This window comes from Heliangelus exortis, chromosome 9, assembly GCF_036169615.1.
Source record: "Heliangelus exortis chromosome 9, bHelExo1.hap1, whole genome shotgun sequence".
Taxonomy (NCBI): Eukaryota; Metazoa; Chordata; class Aves; order Apodiformes; family Trochilidae; genus Heliangelus; species Heliangelus exortis.
In genome coordinates this window covers 19,562,415-19,583,691 of record NC_092430.1, presented here as the reverse complement: position 1 = coordinate 19,583,691, position 21,277 = coordinate 19,562,415, and the positions used below count along the sequence as shown (strand labels likewise).

Here is a 21,277-nt window from a genome sequence, read left to right as displayed (position 1 = left end):
AAAAAGGAGTATTCCAGAAAACCATAAGGAAAACTCAAGAAAATCCCCATTTATTTTCTTTTAAATGGAAAAGACCCTTAATTTTTCCCTCACTAGGAGATGGAAGCCATTTTGAAACTTTTCAAGATTTAGATATTAGCCAAAAAAACCCCACAAACATTTGACTAGTTCTGCTCTAAAAAGAAACAAAGAACTGAAAATCGAGAAAAATGTATCAACTGATGGCCCAGATTGCCATGGGTATTAAACCCCTAATCCAGGAGCTGACTTCACACACAAAAAATATTATGTGTTAAGAGACAGCTACACAAAGGACTTTCATTTGGAATATCTTCTCCAGGTAACTGACACCTGGCAGCCTTACAATACTTCAATTTATAAGCCTCAGAAAGCTGAAGGAATGCCTTTTAAATATATCAGAACTGGTGTAAGTCTGTATGAAATCAATAGGCAGTATTCATTTAGCAGGAGGTTGAACTCATGCCAACTCTGAACTGGAAGGTCAAATAAACAGATATTTCAAGCTTAATTTTTGGGAAAATTGACCAAATTGACCTTTCTAAAATTGAATCTTTAGACCTGGGAGCCAATAACAGGATTTGGAGCTCCATAGTGACTGGACCACACTGGTGATACATGAAGTTCCTGTCTGTGTCTTTAAGTTAAGGAACTAGCACAGATAACAGGCTCTACAGTTTCCCCTACAATCATTCCTGGTTTTCCAACTAGTGCAGCAGCTTTTGGAGAAAAGAAAGGACTGTGTTACATACTGCATCAGATTTGCATTCATTGCACTACTACATATCCATGGGATGGGGAAGGCCTTGATCAGAAGGGTTTACCAAATAAAAGCAAGGAATGGGCATGAGCAAGCATAAACATCCTGCACCCCCCCTTGTCCGTGGCCTAACAGAGGTCAAATATGTCCATGGAAGACATGGCTGGTGTCTTCCAGCACAAAGGAGAAAAAGTGACTTCTCTCTTCAAAGAAAAATCATCCCTGATTCCAATAACTTGAAATTCCTCAGTGAAGAGGCACATTTTTTGAAGCTGTGCCAGTTATGGAAGACAAAAGAAAGCCAGCATACACTGTAACTCTTCCCAGACCATTGCTTCAAAGTTTCTCTGAATAATCCAATTTTTGTGCTATTTACCTGAGCAAGAAGGAAAATACAGATCACCTGAGTAGATTATAGTGTTGCTGATGGATTAGGACTTAAAGTAAGTCCTGTCATCTTTTATTAGGCATAACTTTAGAACACACTGGTAAGGCATAAGCTGCATCATTGCTAGGTAACATCAGATTTTTCAATTAATATTATTATTCCAGTCATCATCATGCTGGAACATGTAGGGATTTAAAAGTCAAATACCATAATTATACCCACAGGAGGAGTGTGTGGAGGGGAGTCCTTACTGGGTTCATAGGTACACACTCTTGGTATGTTTGGTCTCTAGATGGTAATTTTTTTTTTTAAGTGTAACAATAAATCATTGTTTATCTTTTCGCCCTTGTAAACTTTCAAAGCAAGACATTCAAGTACAAGTTTTCTTCTCCTGTCCCATTTATTTTAGATATCCTAATGACAATACACTTTGATAATAACCTTACTGAGACTCAAGTCTGGGATGGTGAAGGGAGAATCACACATTTCCCATTAGCAGTCATGTACCATTGGGTAAAATTCAGCAGATATATTTGAATGAAATTCAGGTCAAGAAGCTGTAGGAAATCAATGAAATTGTTTCACTGAATTCCTGAAATTTTGGATAAGGTTGCATTTGTGCAGTTATTCACAGTGGTGCCAAAGGCATAGGTTGCATCTGAGATACAAAAGTAGGTAAATAATTTCCTATCTTTCACAACCAACAATTCTGCTCAAAGCCTGATCCCAGCACTTACTTAAAAAAGAATTATACCTCCTTCAGTAGGTTGTATTACTTTCTGGCTCGTCCAGTCACCTAATAATTTTAAACTGGCATTTTATTTGTATTTATCATGATTTAATGGCACAATCATTCACTGAGTATCTTGTTACTTGAAAATAACCTTTTTTTTTCCCCTGTAATTCATCACTCAGTTGACCCCCCAAACAACCCCAAACAGAAAAGGCATGGGAACCACTTAATGTTTCAAGCAACACAACTGCCTGGACCAACTTCCACTGAAGAACCAAGAAGGGGAGGGTTTAAAACATTTCAGCACTTAGCACCAGGGAATATTACAAGATCCTGACAGTACAAATCCTGTTTCTGAGCTGTAAACACTGGATATTTAGCATGTTCACAAGAGTCCTAAAAATAAATTAACTTGAATTTTAAAATCCTTTCTATCCCTGAAGACCAGCTCACTACCAATAGTTTGTTATCTCAGCAGTTAATTAACAGCAGGAGTGCACAGCCTGGAACGGTCACGTAAGTGTCAGTAGCTGTACTGCTACACCAGGAGGGGAATCAGGGATAATTACAGGCTGAGTGAGTTGCATAATACAGCGTGCATCCTCAGCAGTACATTGTGTCCTGATTACCAGCACAGAAGCAAGAGCTGCATTGAAATTGTAGTTTAAAATTCACCCGTCTTTATTCTAAGAAACTGAATGCACAAAGCAGGGACAACCAATTCCAGAGATGAACAAAAATTGGTCAGGGGCTTGTAAAGAATTGTATTGTCATCTTGCTGGCAGCCTCATAGCTGCCAATTTCTGTGTAGTACTGTGTAGAAAGGTGAAAAGGCCTTTGAACAGGCTACAGTCCCCTCCTAAGCTCTTCATTAGAAGGTTTAAATTTCAGGACACCACTCTCCTCCAGTTACCAGAAGGGATCAGGAAACCTATTTCCAGTGACTGCTGCCCAGGAGATAAATAATTGCCAGGTCCTGGCAAAAAGAGAAAGGACAAAGAAAAGAAAGAGCTGCTTAGTCTGATGCTCAGAGGCTGCAAAATGATGGATTTAAAAATTAATATAACCTGCCACATGCTAAAGTGTCCAAATAGGCTTTGGGTTCAGTTCCAGACCTTCAAATGGAATATTTTCAACGATGTTTTTGCAGGCTCTTGGAATCTCTTATTAGCCTACTCCCTGAATGGTTTCTTTAGTCTCATCTCCTAGAGAGGCTAGCACCTTGCTGAATATCCATTCCTGCCAGCTCCTCCAATATTATTCCCACTATTGATCTGGACAGTTTGTCTCAAATATTCTCATTCAGTTTTCATGTGATTTCTCACTGTATTGCACTGCAAATGGGTTACACTAATTTACCCCCATCTTATGTTAAGAAACACTTTTTAGTGAAAACATGGCTCTGTTGAATGACACTAATTCTTTTCATTTTATGCTGTATGTAAAATGTCCACAAAGCCTCTTCAAGCATTCATTATTTATCACTTCTGATGGAAAGATCAAAGGAATGCAGGACAGATAAAGCTGAATATTCCTCAGAAGTAGACATGAAGATGTCCCATCAATAGTTCTGCTGCAGACATGCAGGTACACATGTATATTCATTTTCAGGTGTGTGTGTCTATATATAAACACACAAATAAATAAGGTTAAACCTTTTATTTATTTTTCTGTTCTTTATAGCCATTCTTCTGAATGAATTAAACCAAACACAGATTCAAGTAAAATTCATTGGGGGAAGGTAGCAGGTAGCACTTACACACTGCTTAAATGTCTGAGTGGACAACACTTAAGTGCTGTCGAAATGCTACACACGCCTAAATCTGGCCAAACACTTTCACTGGGAAAGGTGTCATGATCAGAAGTACAAGCCATTGAATCTGTTGTCCTTACATAAGGGAAAACCCCTTGATACCATCATCTGCCTGTCCCTAAGCACTGAAGTCCTTTTCTGGATCCAGCTGTGTCAGCACAGGCAGCTCCAACACCAAGCTGACCAACTCTAAATATATGTGTCTGCTTAACCAGGTTATTATGACCTCTTTCACAACCACAGCTGGAACAGAAAGTGACAGTGGGACCACATCTGAAGGCTTCTCTCTAGAAGAAAGATTTCTTGCATCATGAAGAACAGGTGAGTTTCAACCCAGAATGCTTTAATTCATCTCCCTAGGAAATGTTGGGAGAAAAATTCTACTTGGAGAATGACAGGCAGATAACTCTGATAATCCCTTTTCCTTTAATTAAGGCAAACTGAAAACAGTTGGGAATGTTAGATTAAATACTCTTAAAATAAATAAAAATAACAGCTGATCATTCACACTGGTATGATTGTAAGCTCATCCTTAATATTCCAAATGTAAAATGTTCCTAGAAGCTGAGCTCCATTATAAACATAAACAAAGATTTATAATATGTCAATTTGTATACAACAATACAGTCAATATGTCTATTAGTGAATTGTTTGGCATTTGCTAATATTTCAAGCAGTTGTGGTTGTTTTGTGTGTTCTGTTTTGTGGTTTTTTGTTTTTAAATCATGCTATTGACTAATATTAATTTTAAAATAGGTGGCCTGAGTGTATGTGTTCTGTATGGTATTCAGGTTGATATGTATAGTACAGAAGTTTAATTTTCAATCTGAATTAATTAAGAATTAATGACTACTTAGAGTGTTAGTCATACCCTGAAATGCTATTTTTCTCAAAGGAAAACAGTGGCAGAATTAGTCAGCTCTGAGCATTACAATTAGATGCAGCTTCACCGAAAGCATGAAGAGTTCAGCACATTAAAGGATATTACTTTACTGAGCATGTTAGATGCAGCGAATAAACCTTCTGTACGTCTGCAAACCATTTAAAATTAATTTATTTTTCATTCAGTCTTACATATTGTATTAGAACTTCAGCTGTCCAAGTATCTTTCATTTTTTTGGTCATTAAATTAATACAGTAGCATACTCTGAAGTATGGCCAGACTTAGAGTTTAAACAACTTCCAACATAGCACAGCAGAAATGTTCTTATGGGATGTGGAACCCTGTGGTCATCACCTCCTCAGTTCTCTACCAAACACTACACTGTTTCTCCCACTTCCTCTCTATGGGAGGGTAATAAGCAACAAAGGTGCAGTAAGGAATTTTAAAATAAGCTTCCTTCAGCAACAAAGCATAAGCTTATTGCTCAGTTTATGGTAGCCTGAGGTTTGAAGAGCATTTCTGCTACCCGGTGCTCCTTTGCAGGTGTGTTTCATGGGTGAGCAGTTGAAGAGAAAAGAAACTTGCAGTTGAGAGAGAAATCTGCACCTGGGAACTTGTCCATGAGACAGCCCATCTTCCTCTGGTAAGGGTCCACCACAGGTAAGTATAAAATAAGCTGAGATACCAAGAACTGCAACATTATTCCTGACACATCCTCAGCTGCAGATTATTAAGCACTGACAGTATGCTCATCACCTGGGGTTAAACGCATCCCATGCAGAGGAATTACACAGGCCCATATGTTACTTTGCTAGAGCCAAGCAAATATGTTTCAGGCAAATATTTTATTCACAAAAAGGACTTATTTCTCAACTGAAATGCAGATCAAATTCACTGAACTTGTCTCAGAGGTTTAATAAAAGAAGGGAAAACAAGCTTTAAGAAAAAAAATCTACATATTTTAATCTGGTTGTTTGAAACAAGTCCCATCTTTCCATTTGTTTCAAAATTATTTCTCTTGCAATTGACATAAGATATTCCAAAATAAAAATCCCCATAAGCAGAACTTTTCATCCCCTGCATTTTGAGCCAAAGTTTAATTTCACACAAAATTAATATTGGAGGTTTGTGGGGAAAGGAGTTATCTACGTTGAAAAAAGGGAATTGTGCTGTTATGCAGTTACAAGACCTCAGTGCTGTAGGACCTGGTCCTAATTTAGGTACATACTAAAAAAAAAAAAAAGCAAATCAAAAACAATTGCTTAATTGAAAACTTCAAGGCTAAGCCAATTTTTATGAACTGCAAAACCAAGGTGCTAAACTCTGAACTGTGTGTCTTGGGCAGATGAGAACATGAGCAGAAAGGGCAAAAACATCTACTGAGGTCCTACAAGAAACGAGATCAGCACTTCAAAATCTCAGAGTTGCCAAGCCAGCCAGCCAATTCCTATATTTGAAACTAAAAATATTCTTTCCTAAACCATGGCTTAAATTTGTGAAGGCTGGGGACTAGATTTGGGCTAATTTAATCTAAAATAATGGGAATATAGAAATTGTGCACAGAAAACAAGGGCATCAAGAGACATTCATAATAATTGAGTTCAAAACCCTCCAGGAGATGAACAGATGATGCCAGTCATCAGTGGAACAAAGAAAAAAACGAGATTAAATTTGAGGGGAACAAGCACTTTTACAGCTCCAGCTAAATAAAATCCCTAACTCTCCTACAGTGCATTAATGTTTATTGAGCAACAGAAACTTAAAAAAAAAAAAAAAAAAAAAGGAGATGGTGACATTACAGCCACCCACAGCCTTCCTCAGGTTATATTTGTAGGGACAAAAGATGAAGGGGTTTAATACCTTCTACTCAGACCCAGTCATACCACCTCTTCCCAACAGGGAATGATGGTTCAGCTTCTGGTGCCATCTTGGTCACAGGCCAGGACCATGCCCTGGTCACATACACAGTCTGTGAATGCCAACTCAGACATGAGCAGGGCCCCAGCCACAAGCAGGCTGTTATGAAAGAGGAATTTATAGTGGTCATCTCTATTAGCACAGGGATCCTCCAAAATCACTGATATCTGTTTCAATGTACTGTTTCATCCAGGTCAGCCCTGAGGCTTGAAGGCAGCACTAAATATACTTGTAGACCTCATTTTAATTAGCACTCAGAATGTCCAGAAACACCAAAGTTATCACTGCTTTCACTCCTGCTATGCATGGGAATATAAATTTTGCCCTTCTCTGATCTACCTTCTTTCTTCAAGATCCTCTGCTTATTCTGTGAAAAGGGTGGAAAACATTTACAGAAGGACCAAGTACAGAGTGCTTTCCTTAGATATCCTTACTCAGAAGAATCTCAGCCTTCTCCCTCCTGCCTCTGTCAAGAGTAATGTTTGTTCCCTTGTATGCTTCATTGGAATATGGGACATCACACAACATCTGCATGATTCATGAGGAATACAACACATCTTCCCTTTTATGAGCAGCAGTATATTGTTCTCATTTTACAGATGCAAAACTGAGATGCAAGAGGATTAAAAGGTACGAAGAATCCCTTTGTTCCTTCACATTTTAAGGCTAATTACTTTCCACACATATGAAATTGTGTCCCAGAATGTAGCTCGATGTTCTTCACTCAGCATAAAGGATATGTATGAATGAGAGATTTAGTGTTCCCAAAGTTCCCACTCTTCTCATGGGGCAGTCAGGTCAAACCACAGTGTCTTTGCATTCTGAAACACTGATCATTCATGCAAGTCTGTCAGCTTAATGTCATCATCTACCAATGGAACAAATCCAGTCCTTCCCTTATTGGTGGTAGCACCCAAGTGAAGGGCACTAAGATCTCAGCTGTTTGAGATCTTGGGTGTGTCTTCCAGTTTCAGCCCAGTTCATCAGTGTAAAACAAAATAATAAAAAAAAGAAAGTAGCAAATGGCATGAAATATTTCTGAATTCTTAAATGTATCCACTTTCAAACTGCAGGTGAAAAAGTAAAATTCACTAAATACATCCAGAAAAGGACATAGTTCCCTCTAGAATCACTTTACCCAGCATGTAATGCAGTTCTTACTGAGACAGATGGCCAGGTGATGTCAATTTTGGATTACATTCTTTCCTGGAATGCAATCTTACCAATATATGCAAGTATGGTGTCCCACCACTTGGCTACTCTCCCAATCTCACAACAGGTTTTATAGTATTAATGATTTCTTGAAACCCGTCTTGGAAGCAAGTTATTATGTGAAATCCTTGGCCCTCATATTTGAAGAAAGTAAATTTTAGTCTTCGAGATTGGGCAGAAAAGAATGTGAATATGATCTCCAAGTTATGTTGAAACAGGGTCCAACTTCACTGAAGACTTTTAATTTACACTGCCTTTAGATGGCCTTCAAGCCAGTCCCCTGCTCTGCATATTTCTGCCTAGTCTTGATTCCCATCCCTTGACCCCCATTCCCCAAAATTAATGCCTTCATTTTTTCCATCAGAGCACTGCCAAATAAAATGCATCCCCAAACTGAAATTTTGATAGTGCAACTCATTTAAAAACACAAGATCAGTTTTAATAGTACCTCATATGCTTTAACTGCAATGGAAACAATTGTGGCAAAACATTCTCCAGCCATGGCTGCAATTCAAACACTGAGCTGTGGTACAGCTAATGCAAAACAGGTGATGATAGGAAAGAGTAATATGCAAATAGCAATAACATGAACGGTGATCTATACTGTCTGCATTGAAAGAAATGTAGGGAACAAGACCTATCCACCGTGTTTTCCTAGCTTTAACTTGGTATTTTAGCATCACAGAAAGGATGTGTCAGCTGTCACTTGATAATTTTAATCATCTACTGTCCCATCATAAGCCACATGTTTTTTAATAGGGCTTTTTTACTAATTTTTAACTGATCAATATACAGATTAACATAATAATCCCTTATTGTTGAGTATATTTATATTGATGTCTGTACTGCAGGGCTTTAGGTTTATAACCTCTAATTACCTGTATGACTCTACATTGTTTGATTATGGAATTGTATTAATCTACTAACATGCAGGAAAGGTGTCATTAATTTTGTAATTAATCTGGAATCCAGTTCTTTCAGACAATTCATTCCCCAAAAAAGTGAACCCCACTGCTTCAAATATCTAAAAATTTTTGTGTTGTTTAATTTTCTGAGCAACAACATTTGAATTCTTTCTTTTAAAGCAATATATAGTCATCAGCTTCCTTGAAATTAGTTTAAATTAGGTCAGAAAGATAACTGTTGCCAATAAAAATCATAGCTCATGGTTATTGAAAAATATTTCTCCCTCTGACTTTAATCCTACTCTGGGATTTTTTTCCTTTAGAAAATAAATGCAGCATGGAAAAGTATAAACAAGTAAACTTCCCCACCCCCATAAATCTGTATCACAGTAAAATTCAGACACCATGATCCAATTCCCTTGGACCTTAGATCCAGGGGTAAGATAATTCTTTCAACACAGGTCAACATCTATGAAAACAACACTGGAGGAAAGTGCTGCAGCAATGATCTGTTCAGCAGTCATATGAGCTCCAATTAACATCAAATATTGAGGGCCAGATTTGCCATTTCTTTTGAATATAAGGGAGATGAGAATCTGGCCTAGAGTGAGCAACAAATCATTTATTAATTTTCTTTAAAATAAGGCTTGCAGTATCTCATAGGATAAATCTGTTTAAATCCAATTCATTTTACTCTCACTAAAAAGCTATTTTTTCAGTCATCTTACTCAAAGTGCTTCCAGCTCCATATGGGTCTCAGCACCACTGAAAAATGAGATACCTTTCTCTTTCTTTGAATTCAGGAAGCTGAAGACACTCTTGGCTCACAGCATCTGGCCCTAGATTACCTGTTACAGCATGTGGCTTGGACTCAAATTTCATTCAGTTGCCCTGAGCAGTGTTGATGTGGATGCATGCATTACTTTTACTCTGTCTTCTTATTACTCTTGTATTGGCAGCTATTTTTTCAGATACACAATACCTGGAAATATGCTGGATTTTCCTGATAATACATTAAATTAAAATTGCCTGTAAAAGTAGCTCTAAAGTTTCCATTCCAAGCTGATAGCTATCACATAATCTAGGCCAGAGTTTACATCTGGGGTAGACCAGCCAAGTGCTATTTAAATCTAAAAATATATGACAATTTATATCAGTTGAGAATTAGACCAGCTGTTTCTAATGGGGTTTCATTTGAAGCAATTAGAAAAGGTAAAGTTGGAAACCCTATCACCTCGTTAGTTTTCCAGGGCCTATTATCTGGTCTGTGTATTGCTTCTAGAGAAGTGGGGATCTTCTCCAATTACTCATTCATAATTTACATGCCAGACTCTCCAAGCTTCTGCCTCCACGACTTCCCCAGACACAAAGAGAAGCTGCTGCATCACCTAGTGGCTGAAGCAAAACCTTTAGTGGAGCAAGGACACTTGTGGGAATGGGCTGCTTCCCCCTGCACTTGTCTCCCACACTTACAATGTGCAGAATTAACTTCACACAATATGCAGAAATTTTATTGTGCATATTTTATTTAGAGAAATGGTGTTTGAATATCTAAATATATGAGAATAGCTCCTCAATGGGGACTATCTTCTCTTTGCAGGTGGGAAGTGTATGAGCCACCACGGAATCCAAGGAGGCAGGTTGTTCACAGAACTGCAATAAAAGCCTTCACCTCCTGATCCAAAGGTATAGCTTAAGCCACCAGAACAAAAAAGTTTCTTTTCTCAAGCCCAGCCCAGGTACTACTCAGTCTCACATGCTACTGACATCATTCACAAAACTTGTGTGATTTCACTGCATACCAATCACCCTTGAATCTGCAGCCTGCATCAACTGGAGTAGGAGTCACTATCTAAGGGGGATGCAGCATTATTTCAAATGCAGTTAAAGGTGAGAGGATTTTGCCTGACTGGAATTTGCCAGAGAAAGTACTTTCTGGTTTCTTCTTTTTTTTTGGAAGTCATAAAGTAGAGTGGGGAATGGTTGCTGCAAAACTAACTCATGCAGTTGAACAGAGGCAAGAAACACCTGAACTACCACTTCCATGACACGGTCCCAAAGCATATAACGTTATATTGGTTCTAAACAAAAGGTTAAATATTTCTATACTACTTTGGAACTCCCTGTTCATAAATACTTTCAATATTATTCCAGTTCAGGACAGGAACTTCTCAGAATATCAGAATTTTCTATGCATAATGATTTCCAGTGTTAGCACAACTGGTCTTCTCCCAGGTTTATTTTTTTTTTCTCAGTACTTTTGGGATGAAAAGACAAACTTCAGAAATGTCCAGACAATTACACTCTTTTGGTATCTTAACAGCAGCCCAGAGCAATGTTGCTGTACACAAAGTGAGCAACACTCCTCCAGTGTAAAAACTTAGAGGCTATCCAATACAGGTGTTTGGATTGGTCTTCTGCTGCTATTTTTCTCCAACAAACAGAGAAAAGCAAAGAAAAACTCTAGAAACTGCATAACTTGGAGCAAAATTAAAATATTTCCTTAGGCAGGCCAAAGCATAAAGTCTTCTGAGTAGCAAAAAAATGCTGCCAAGAGAAGTTTTATACAAAAATAAGCTGGTTGTTAATATGTGTGGTATTTTCAAACCCAACACCCAGGTTTTTGGTTTCTTTGTTTTGGTTTGGTCTTTTTTCACGACATGTCAGACTTTCAAAGTTTCCTAGGAAAGCTGCCTGCACAGCAAGATCTTTTTCAGACACTTCCTCTGATTCATGCTCTCTACAATATGTGTTTATATCACTGTTACTCTGGTTAATAATCTGACCCTGAAAACTGGAAATATACTTCAAATCACCATCAGGGAAGAGTTTATATCTCAACTTCCCAACTGGATTAAAAGTTCAAATGATAAACTCATCAGTGGGTGTACTGCTTTTTGGCCAGTGGAAAATCTGTTCCTAGCAGAGAACTATTAATCTTCCAAACCAAACCACAATGCCTTACTTCAGACTACAGCTTTGTGGTGGGGAAAGCAAGAAAAATTGTGTAACAATCATTGCTGACCCCGGCCATTAAAATCCCATTTACCAACTCTTCAAACCAGGGATTCAAATCCAGTGGGCAGCTCGCCAGCAAGATCAAAGTCAGGAGATTTGCCCTTGTGAGTTAAGTATTTATAAGTGCCCAAATAAAGCATTTATCCCAAATGCAAATACTTCTTCCTTATTCAGCATGTGGAATTACCATTGATGGGAATGAAAGTACCATGTGTGCAGAAAATGCAAACGATATCTACAGCATGGATCAAGGGAAAGAATTTTGCCTGCAGTGTTACGAAATCATAATCATTCATACAGCTCAGAAACCCCGGGCTACTACTACAAAAAGGTTGCACATATTCTGTGTGAGAATCACACCATCCACCATTTCAAAACCTTCTGAACTGGAGTAGAGTTGTTTTTCAATTACTAAGCTGAAAAAGTGAAGAAACTCAACAGGGTTTGTATGGACACAGATTGATTTTTATCAAATAAATCTAAGCTAATTTTTATACTCAAATAAAAACATGAGGATATCTTTAAATGACCCTAAATTAGCTTTATATCACAGAAATGCAGCGTTTCTAATGCTAATGTCCAGGCAAACTGACTTTAGCACCACATTTATAATTACTTGAACAGGAAAATTGTACCTGCCTCTGTGTCAACAGTACTAGAGGACAAAAGTACAATAGTTATTTCATCATTCTGATATGGAAATTGGAGAACTTTTTCCTCTGTGGCCAAGCTTCAGAATTAGACTTTATTTGCACTGTTTCAAGGCTCGAATTGACATAAAGATGCATCATTCATAGACAATTGTTTTGCTTGGAAACTTAATGGAGCTGGACAAATGACAAACTGACTCAAATACATCTGTAACTAAATGGCTGAAATGTGAATCATTATCATTCATAGAGGTCAGGCTACCTCGGCTTCAGCAGTGCTCTTGTAACTATTAATATTCGTGGAAGTGTTTGCAAATGCCCCAAGTTGCATGTTGTTTTCTAGTTGTCATTCACCATTTGCTATTCCCTGTCAAAATGTTTCAGTCATTAAACCAGAGAGCAGAAAGTATACCACATGCCCAATCACACACTGTGAATAGTAAAAGTAGACAATTTGTGAATGGTTTGTGAACAAACCCAGAACCAGAATAGAATTAATGCAAACCATTTAGCAGACATCTGAATAACAGATCTCTTCCCAGCAAATAGCAATGATTTGCAGGTTGCTTCTCAATTAAAATGAAAACAGTTAAATCCATCAAGCATTGTGTTTTGAAAAGTACTGGTAATGTACTCCTAAGGTTTCATCTGCTTCTGCTTTCAAAGTGGCTATAAGGAGATTGCTTCAATCTACCTTGTCTGTTCTGAGAAAAATGAGATTTGTTAGGACTTCAAGTTGAAAACTCGAAGGAACCTATGCCAAAATACATTACAAGGGAATATTGATTATTTTGGAACTTAGATTCCAGAAAACACAAAGAAAAAGTTAAATATTTCATGAAATCCAAGCATGCAAAGTTAAGGACAACTTTGATGGATTCAGCTTTAATTCTGCCAACCATGTTTTTTAAAAACATTCCAAGAACTGACAGAAAAACCAAGTGCTTAATATTCACTATGCAATGTGGCTCGCTAGCCTCATCTCTCCGAGAGACTGTACTGAACTCTCTTGTCTCAGTCAACCAGCATGCAACCATTCTATAGCAGAGACATGACCATCCAGTTTTGCTGTCTCTTACACAGTCACACAATGAAGCTGAAAACTTACTTTTGTAAGCATTACAGAATACTTGCAGAAAGCCAGCCCAAAAGTAGAATAAATGATCCCAAAGCACTCGTAAGAGGGATTGCTTTCACCATTACCAGTCACAGAGCTCACACACAAATGGAGTAGATTACCACAATGCCTGGGGTGTGCTCATTACTCACTTTTCCCCATTTGTTTAAAGATTGATATTCTCATGGCATCTCTTTGGACTAACATCAGTGCATCCTATGGTGAAACACAGCATTAGAACTTTATAGTGTGCGTGCTACAACATAAATCTACATTGCCCACATCTGTTCTGAGTACAGAACACCCCTTCCCCAAAGCAGTTTTACAGCTGATCAGATTACGTTTTTCATGTTCTGCTCATGGTGCTCATTCTAGATGGAATTTGTTTCTACGAAGAAGATGAGCACAAGGCCTTGCTATTTAAGCTGCAATTAAGCCCTCAGAAATAAGTCTTAAGTTATGCGTAGGCTGCTGTCAGCTCTCTAAATTTCACCCTATATAATTTCTTCCATCACCCACTCACATTATGTTATTGTCTATGGCTTCAGAAAATTACTACTACTGCATTCATAACTTTCGTTCAACAATGAGGCTCAATGATTGTTTCCTTTAACGCCCTCTGAGCTTCCCATATTGGCTGTTGTGCTTTTACATTTCCCCACTATGAAATTTCTCTTCCATCTTATATGGGGAGAAGTATAATTTAGAGTTCACCCTGGAACATCTCATCAGGGAAAAAGAATTGGATATGCACCATTTCCATTCTTAACATTATACTGACCTCTAGAGTAAGAAGTGCTACACACCTGATAAATCAGCTGGATATCTAAGAGAAAAAAAAAAAAAAAAAGCTGAGGGCTACTGGGAACTGCCTGCTCTCAGGAAAGCTCCCAGTATCAAGGCACCAGGGCAGCACAGAGCTTTCAAGGCTGAGACAGATCTAAATCAGCTGATGATTTGGAATAAGTATCTGTCCATCACATCACCTTCATGAGTTGTCCTAAGAGCCTCACAACAACCCCATGCAGCATCTTACATTTTTATTCACATTCCAAGGGCTAGACTACTTAAGACTTGTATAGATTGGAGACAGTTAACACAGCATCAGATATTTTCTCTCATTTCCACTTCTCAGGATAATAGTATTTTAAGATCTGAACACATTCTGAGCTACATACCATCTGCTGAAATAATTTGTATAGCAATATACAATATGTTAATAATTTTAATTATAACAATTTCCATTGTTTTCTCTTCTCCACTGCCTGAACACTTGACTAAAGTATTTATTATAATACTTCCTAAGTATGAGTGTTATTTTTTTCAGGAAAACTTTTCAAAGTTTCTAAAACATGATCCAGAATGACTCAGCTTGAAAGTAGGATTAACTTGTCTTTACCTAGATTTCTCCAGGAAAGCCCTCTGGCCTTCTACTAGTGAATTACTAAATACATCCTCACAGTCAGAATGACAGCAGAAAGAAACTACTTTCTACAATGTTTGCTGGACTGCCTCTTAGGCAGAGTCAAGAAATAAAAATACTTGAGAACATGTTACTAAGGGTACAAGAACCCCTTAAGAAATGCATTACTTCCATTCAAGCCCCTGACAGCCTACAAGAGCCATATGGACAAACCCTGCCAGTTTCAAGAACTACCCACAGAATTAGCTAGCCAAGTTACACTGTCAGCCAAGTGCCTAAAAATTTCATTTTACACTTTGAGTACAAAGTTCTCAGGAGCTTGTCTGAGAAGCTATCTTGCAATCCATCAATTAGAAACACTTGGTAGAGATGGTTTAGTTTGCACAGTGATTGCCTTTAATAATGTATCGTAGCTCCTCACATCAAGCAAAATTTTTTTAGATTTCTTGTTCAGTATAAGTCAGCTATTTCTTTTACTCCTTCCCTCACATGGAGTCAGACCAATCCATAAAAAACATGCATGGTCACAGGCACAACCTTTGAACTCCTGCTGACTGGAAGGCAGTAAGTCATTTCCTTTCATCTTCTGTGTTACTTCAGCACACCTCACAAGAAATTTAAGAACAGCATTTTTAAAAGTTTTTCTGTTAAAAAAAAAAGGTTCTCTAAGAATTACATTGATACTTTAAAAACCCTTTCAAGATGTATGTTTCACTACAAAAAACTTTTCTATGATTTTTTTAAATAGCAACTTCCAATAAGATATTAAACGAAAAGAAAGCGTCATGCTTAAGATTTCAAAAGGTAGACAACTTGTGCTGATTTCCTACATTAATTCCTTTCATGATCAAAAGCAGCATGTACTTTTTTACAAAACCAGGAAAAACTCAACCACCAATAAATACAGGTTAGCATTAAGGTTTTTTGAGCAATCAGGAGCTGAGCACAAACAGCAAATGAAACTGCAGGGGCCGCAACAGGCTTGGATTAAAATGTAGGGTGCATAGTTAAAGCAATAAAGGCTACAACAAGTTTCTGCAGAAAGGACCCTTTTTTTTCAGAGTAGATTATACACCAACTACATGGACAGAGGTACATGGCAGCCAGCAAGCAGAAGTCAGGAAGGGGTTCTCGTAGCTCAAGCTCAGACCATTCCGCACTGGGCACTTAGAGAACAACAGCACCCACCAGGCACTAACTGCAGTCACTCACGTTGAAAAAAAAAAATAAAAATACACCAGTACTTACCACCTCTGCAGCACTACTGGCAGGTCGATCATCCTCAAGCAGAAGAGGTCAGCAAGACAGATGTGATCCCCCAGGTACAATCCCCCTGTCTGACACATTCTCCTTAGCACCCACAACATGCCCATGAAGACCCTGTGCAGAGATATAAATCATGGTTCCCTTGCCCCCTCACTGGGCAGCCAAATATAAAGCTGCCCATTTGCTACAGGGGGGAACTGAGCTGAAAGACAATGCAAAACTCTCTCTAACCTGCTGCAGGTGCTTGGGGTTAATCCTGAAGTCTTCTTAGGGAAGCCAACAGCTCTTCAGCCCTGCAGCACCTTGGGCTGATGAGCCATAAACTGCACCTGTTTTTCTTAAGGGGGCCACATCTGAGGTGGCAATACTTGTGGGTTCATCTTTGAACCCACATTTGGTCCTGCTCTACAGCACTGTGTGAGCCACCCAGCAGTCCCAAGGTTTCTCCATACCTGGATGCTACGACTTCACATCCCTAGGACTCAGCACATTCAGGCTGATGAACAGCCATGGTACAGGACAACTACCTGAATATGGGAGGTGTGTCTGGAGCAGAGTCACTCTCAGCATACAGACTCAAAGAGGACTTAGGCAGTGATGTGTTATGTTGTCTGTAAAGCCATCCAAGGCAGAAGATGCCATGGAGGGAAAGGGTCTTGATTCAGATGCAAAGCAGCATAGAGGGCTGGAGGTCCATCATTGTACCATTTGGAAGTTTAAAATATACACAAACACACAAGGCTGTGATGCAAATCACCCAGTGGGGATTAAATCTCCAGATAAAGTCCACATTTGAGTCTGTGCACAGAGGTAAGCTGCACATTTTGTGAACATTGCTTTGATCAGATATCAGTGAGAGTGGCTGCAACCCGACCTCAAAGGAAATCAGCAAAGCCTGAATTTTACTTATGTGTTTTACATGTTACCTCCTAAAATAAAAAATCAATATGTGTCATACTGCTGATGTTTAAATGTGTAATTCCCTTTCTAGTAAACTGATGCTTCCCCTTCCCTGCATGATAAACAGGTCTGGGAACACAAAGTAGGAAAAGACCTTGGAGAGGAGATGAGAAGGGCTTAAGAGACTTGAGGTTAGACACTGTAGGAGAAGACAGCAAAATCAAACTCACAAACAAACTGCTCAAGGTCCAAAAAAAAAAAAAAAAAAAAAAAAAAGCATTGTTGAGATATGCTGCTTAGTTTCTTAATCCCACAGTTAAGAGAAACAAAAGACCAGACACATTGTGTGCCTTCTCCAGGGCAGAACTGGAAGGGGGGAAGTAGATGAGTAACCAAAAGTCAACAATCCATAAGACAAAAGGGAGAGTGTGAGGACAAGGTATGCCAAGAAGGAGAGCTCAGCTCTTCTAGCAGCTGAGCTGTGCCTACAAAATGAGCCAGACTGGGCTCTGTTTCATTAGGAGCTGAAGGAAACATTCTGTGTGGGCAAGGGTTAATTTTCATTCTTCCTGTCATGGGAAATGGAAGGATGCTGTTGCCTGGTTCAAGAGCACTTTGGCTGATCAGCAGTCATTGTTGCCTAACTCCTTCCTCTTTAGGCTGTTTAGTATTTGGCACTATGCTTTGGTCTTTCTTTCATTCCTCTCTAACTACCACACTGTTTCTAATTTTTTTTTTTAATCTGTGACTGTTTCAGCCTATTCCTGACCCAGAAATTAAAAGAATTAAACCTCGGGGAAACTGCCATCGTGCTTTATAAATATAGGTAGAAAGGATGACACATTGGATGTTGTGCTTTTTTATAGTTTGTAAAAGCCTCAGCCTGCTGGGTTTGTATCTGTGCTCTGCCATGCTGCTTTTGCATTTTAAAAACCTGTGGTGTTTCTCTCTCTAGTGGCATACACTTGGTTGCCAGTCTGTGATTAGACCAGGTAATGAATGTATAAGGAAATGCAACAGGTGACAGCACTGGGGACATTGGGATGTGACAGAAGAAAACCATTTTGTGGTTATGAATGTCCCAACTTGGACTGGACAAAAGCTTAACATAATATACAGTAATTTTCTTATTATTTTTTTCTTTCTTTCTGTTGATAAAACCAGGCAAACTTTTCCAGTGGGCACAGAGAACCACTTTATCTGAGGCCACACTCTCAACCCCACCTGAAAACTTAGCATTCAGTGCTAAAATGGGGAGCATACAGTGCTACAATGGGGACTACTGGTGCCACAGACCAGACAAGGGCACTTAGGAGATCCCTTTGGCTTTGTAAGAGAGGGCAACCACATCTAGAAGTTAAAACACGTTTGCCATCTAAGGCATTCACAAACTTGTTGCTTTGGCTACACACCAGTTCCTCCTCAGGAATGGGTAATAGTCATTTTAAAAATGTCATTTACCAATCAGCTTAAGCCAGTTTACACAGGCCACCAGAAGACAAAGTCAGGCTCTCTTCCAGAAGCTCGTGCACACACCCTGTGCTGCCAGCTACTTTGTGCACCAACACAAGCATTTGTCTAAGATTTTCCTTTGTGATGCCTTGTGGTGGAAGAAGGGAGGGGCAAGAGGGTGAGGGGCAAGAACAGGCAGGCAGCAGCACCATCTTCCAGAAGCACTGACAGTTTTTCACAACTTTATATGATTACAGAATTATGGCATAAGTTGCATGATACCATTCCTGGAATACTGGTTAACTAGAATTTCCTAAATAAGGATTACCAGTGATACATAATTAATGAAATACGGGATAATACATGACATGCATTTAATACTCTTTCTGGGAACATCCATCTAATTATTCAATTTTTCTGAAACTCATTCGTTACACAGTCATGTGAGAAAAAGTAGCTTAGTGTGAACATCTGAGATTAGTTAATAATGAAGAACATGAATGTGGCTGAGATGCACAGTCACTCAGAACCAAAATAACATCATTTGGAAATGAGCAATAACTTTGTGGCATTCAACCAGATCTCTGAAGATTTTATGACACTGTACAGGCTTCTTTCTGACATTGGGAAGCCAGGTATCTTGAAATGTTTAAAGTGGGGAGCAGTGGAAGAATGGAGGCAGTGAAGAAGAGAAAACTTAATAGAGGGGACACTTCTTTCCAGCTCAAAAGAATCTATCAAGAAAAAAAAAGGCAATTTTCTCATTACAGCCTGAGGCCTTGCTGCTTGAGGTGTGAGCTCTGAATTCAAGACTTTCCTAGAACAATCCTCTGTAAAACCAAGCAGAGGATGGTGTGTGCCTAAGGTGACAGCTGTGGAAGGAAATTTCCAGGAATACTTTGAAACATTTCTGTTTACTCCTCACTGTGTGAGCATAGTCTGTGAACTGAACTTCCACAGAGACAGCCTTTGAAACAGCAGCCTTCAGAATATTGATTTGTTTTAACTCATGCTTATTGTCCTCACCTAACTTCTACTAAAAGTTGAACTTTATTTGTAAGTGAAACTCGTTTGGGACAGGATTCAAGGCCCACCAGATGAAAATGAATGAAGTCTCCCTGTTCCACTACATCAGGTGGGGGTTTAGACTTGAGGGTAGATTTTCAAAAGATTTCAGGGAAAATTTCAAGTGTTCACTATGCCTGTACAGGGCTATGCTACCAGAAATGCTCAGCCCCTGGCCTAAGGGACATCTGGCACTCAGGGGCTGAAAGTTGAGTTAGATTCTGGTCACTTATTGGGGTGCCTGTACAGAAATGAGCTGCTCCATAAATCTTGCTTAGGACAAGCAGTATTATATGCAGCCTCAGAGAACAGGATTTACCAGCTTCCAGATTTGTCTGGGTTCCACATTCATTACTCATGGAAACTTCAAAGAAAGGAAAAACAAGCAAATGGTAAAAAAAAAGAAATAAAGACCCAAAATTACCCTTATTAGGTTAAAGCCTGACTTACACTGTTACATTAACAGGTCCATTGTAGTTATCTACTGATTTTTCAAGCATCATCAAGTCAAGATATAGGCGGAATGGTGTGTGTATGTGATGTAAATATAAGAGTATCCCAGACAACTGCAGTGTTCCCCATAGCAACAAGTCATGTAAACTCTTCAGGAAATGTAAATAAAACTATAAAGTCATGTCATTGTGCACAAAAAATCCTGCTGAATTGATGCCCTACAGATATGAACTATAATAATCTATCCTCCTGGAAGCCAAGGTGGTTTATTTTCCCACAGATTTTTTTGTGTGTATGTGTCTGAAAGGACTTTTCTTCATTTTATGGCTCACATTCTGTTCTGGGCTTGTTAGTGCAAAGGAGACACATCTAATTTTGCTAATCCATGCTGTGAAGGGAGTCAAACAGCATTTCCTATATTCTTTGCCAGAATGAAACAAAATCACACTTCTATCAGGTTCTTAATACTATCTCACAAGATAAACTACTGTTGCTAATAATACCTGACACTTCCATCTAAGAGCGTACCAAAAATCTTCAGAACAAATTGATCCCTGGTGTAACCATATTGAATTTACTTGAAATAAGCTAGTACTAACCTGGCATGTTATGGGGTCAAAGCAATACTTTGGAGAGCTTCTTCTTCCTGCAGGCTCACTCTGTCAGTCAAGGTTAATGGTTGCAAGCTGAGCTCCTGCCACTTTCCCAGAGCCACCAAAGGTTTGAATTGAGGTTGCAGTGATAGGGAGCTGTTGTGAGGCTGCTGTTCTGCCTCCCTCCTCTTCAGTCAGCAGAAACCTAGACAAGGAAAAAGAGTTCAAGTCAATGTAGTTCACCAGTTCCTCAGAGGATCTGGGCCAACATCTAGAAAGTCAATGGGAACACCTCAAAATCACCAGCACAGCAGATTTTAGGAGAGCAGTAGAAGAAGAGGTAAAATATTAATACAAAACCTGCAGTTTTGCAAACAAAACTAAGGAGAATTCGTAAATCCCAGAGGCACCCTTGATACCAAGAGTTCAGAATTTTGCAAAGCTGAGCCTTAGCAATTAATACGCAGTCTCCTTCTGCCTTCAATGGAGAAGATGTTCTCCAGTATGCCAAGAAACCTTTGCCCAGTTTATCACCAGAGGGAGAAAATTGTCAGAAAAGCTCAGAAGTTATGACGTGCTGTGAATATGAAGTTTGCTCATTCAGATACTGATGGAGGATTCTGAAGCAAACAAAATTTCCCAGGGGTTTGGTTCACCCTTACATGATAGGGAATGTTCTGGTAGTAACTGTTACAGACCTTCCCATGGCAG

General features: G+C 38.9%; 1 long non-coding RNA gene across 1 annotated transcript in view; it reads right to left on the bottom strand.

Moving 5' to 3' along the window:
• Positions 1-20,767, bottom strand: part of LOC139799992 (uncharacterized) — a 199,490-nt gene extending 178,723 nt beyond the window's left edge. Inside the window, exon 1 of the long non-coding RNA XR_011727537.1 lies at positions 20,573-20,767. This is a non-coding gene — a long non-coding RNA (uncharacterized lncRNA). The remainder of the gene's footprint in view (positions 1-20,572) is intronic.
• Between the last annotated feature and the right edge of the window lie 510 nt (positions 20,768-21,277).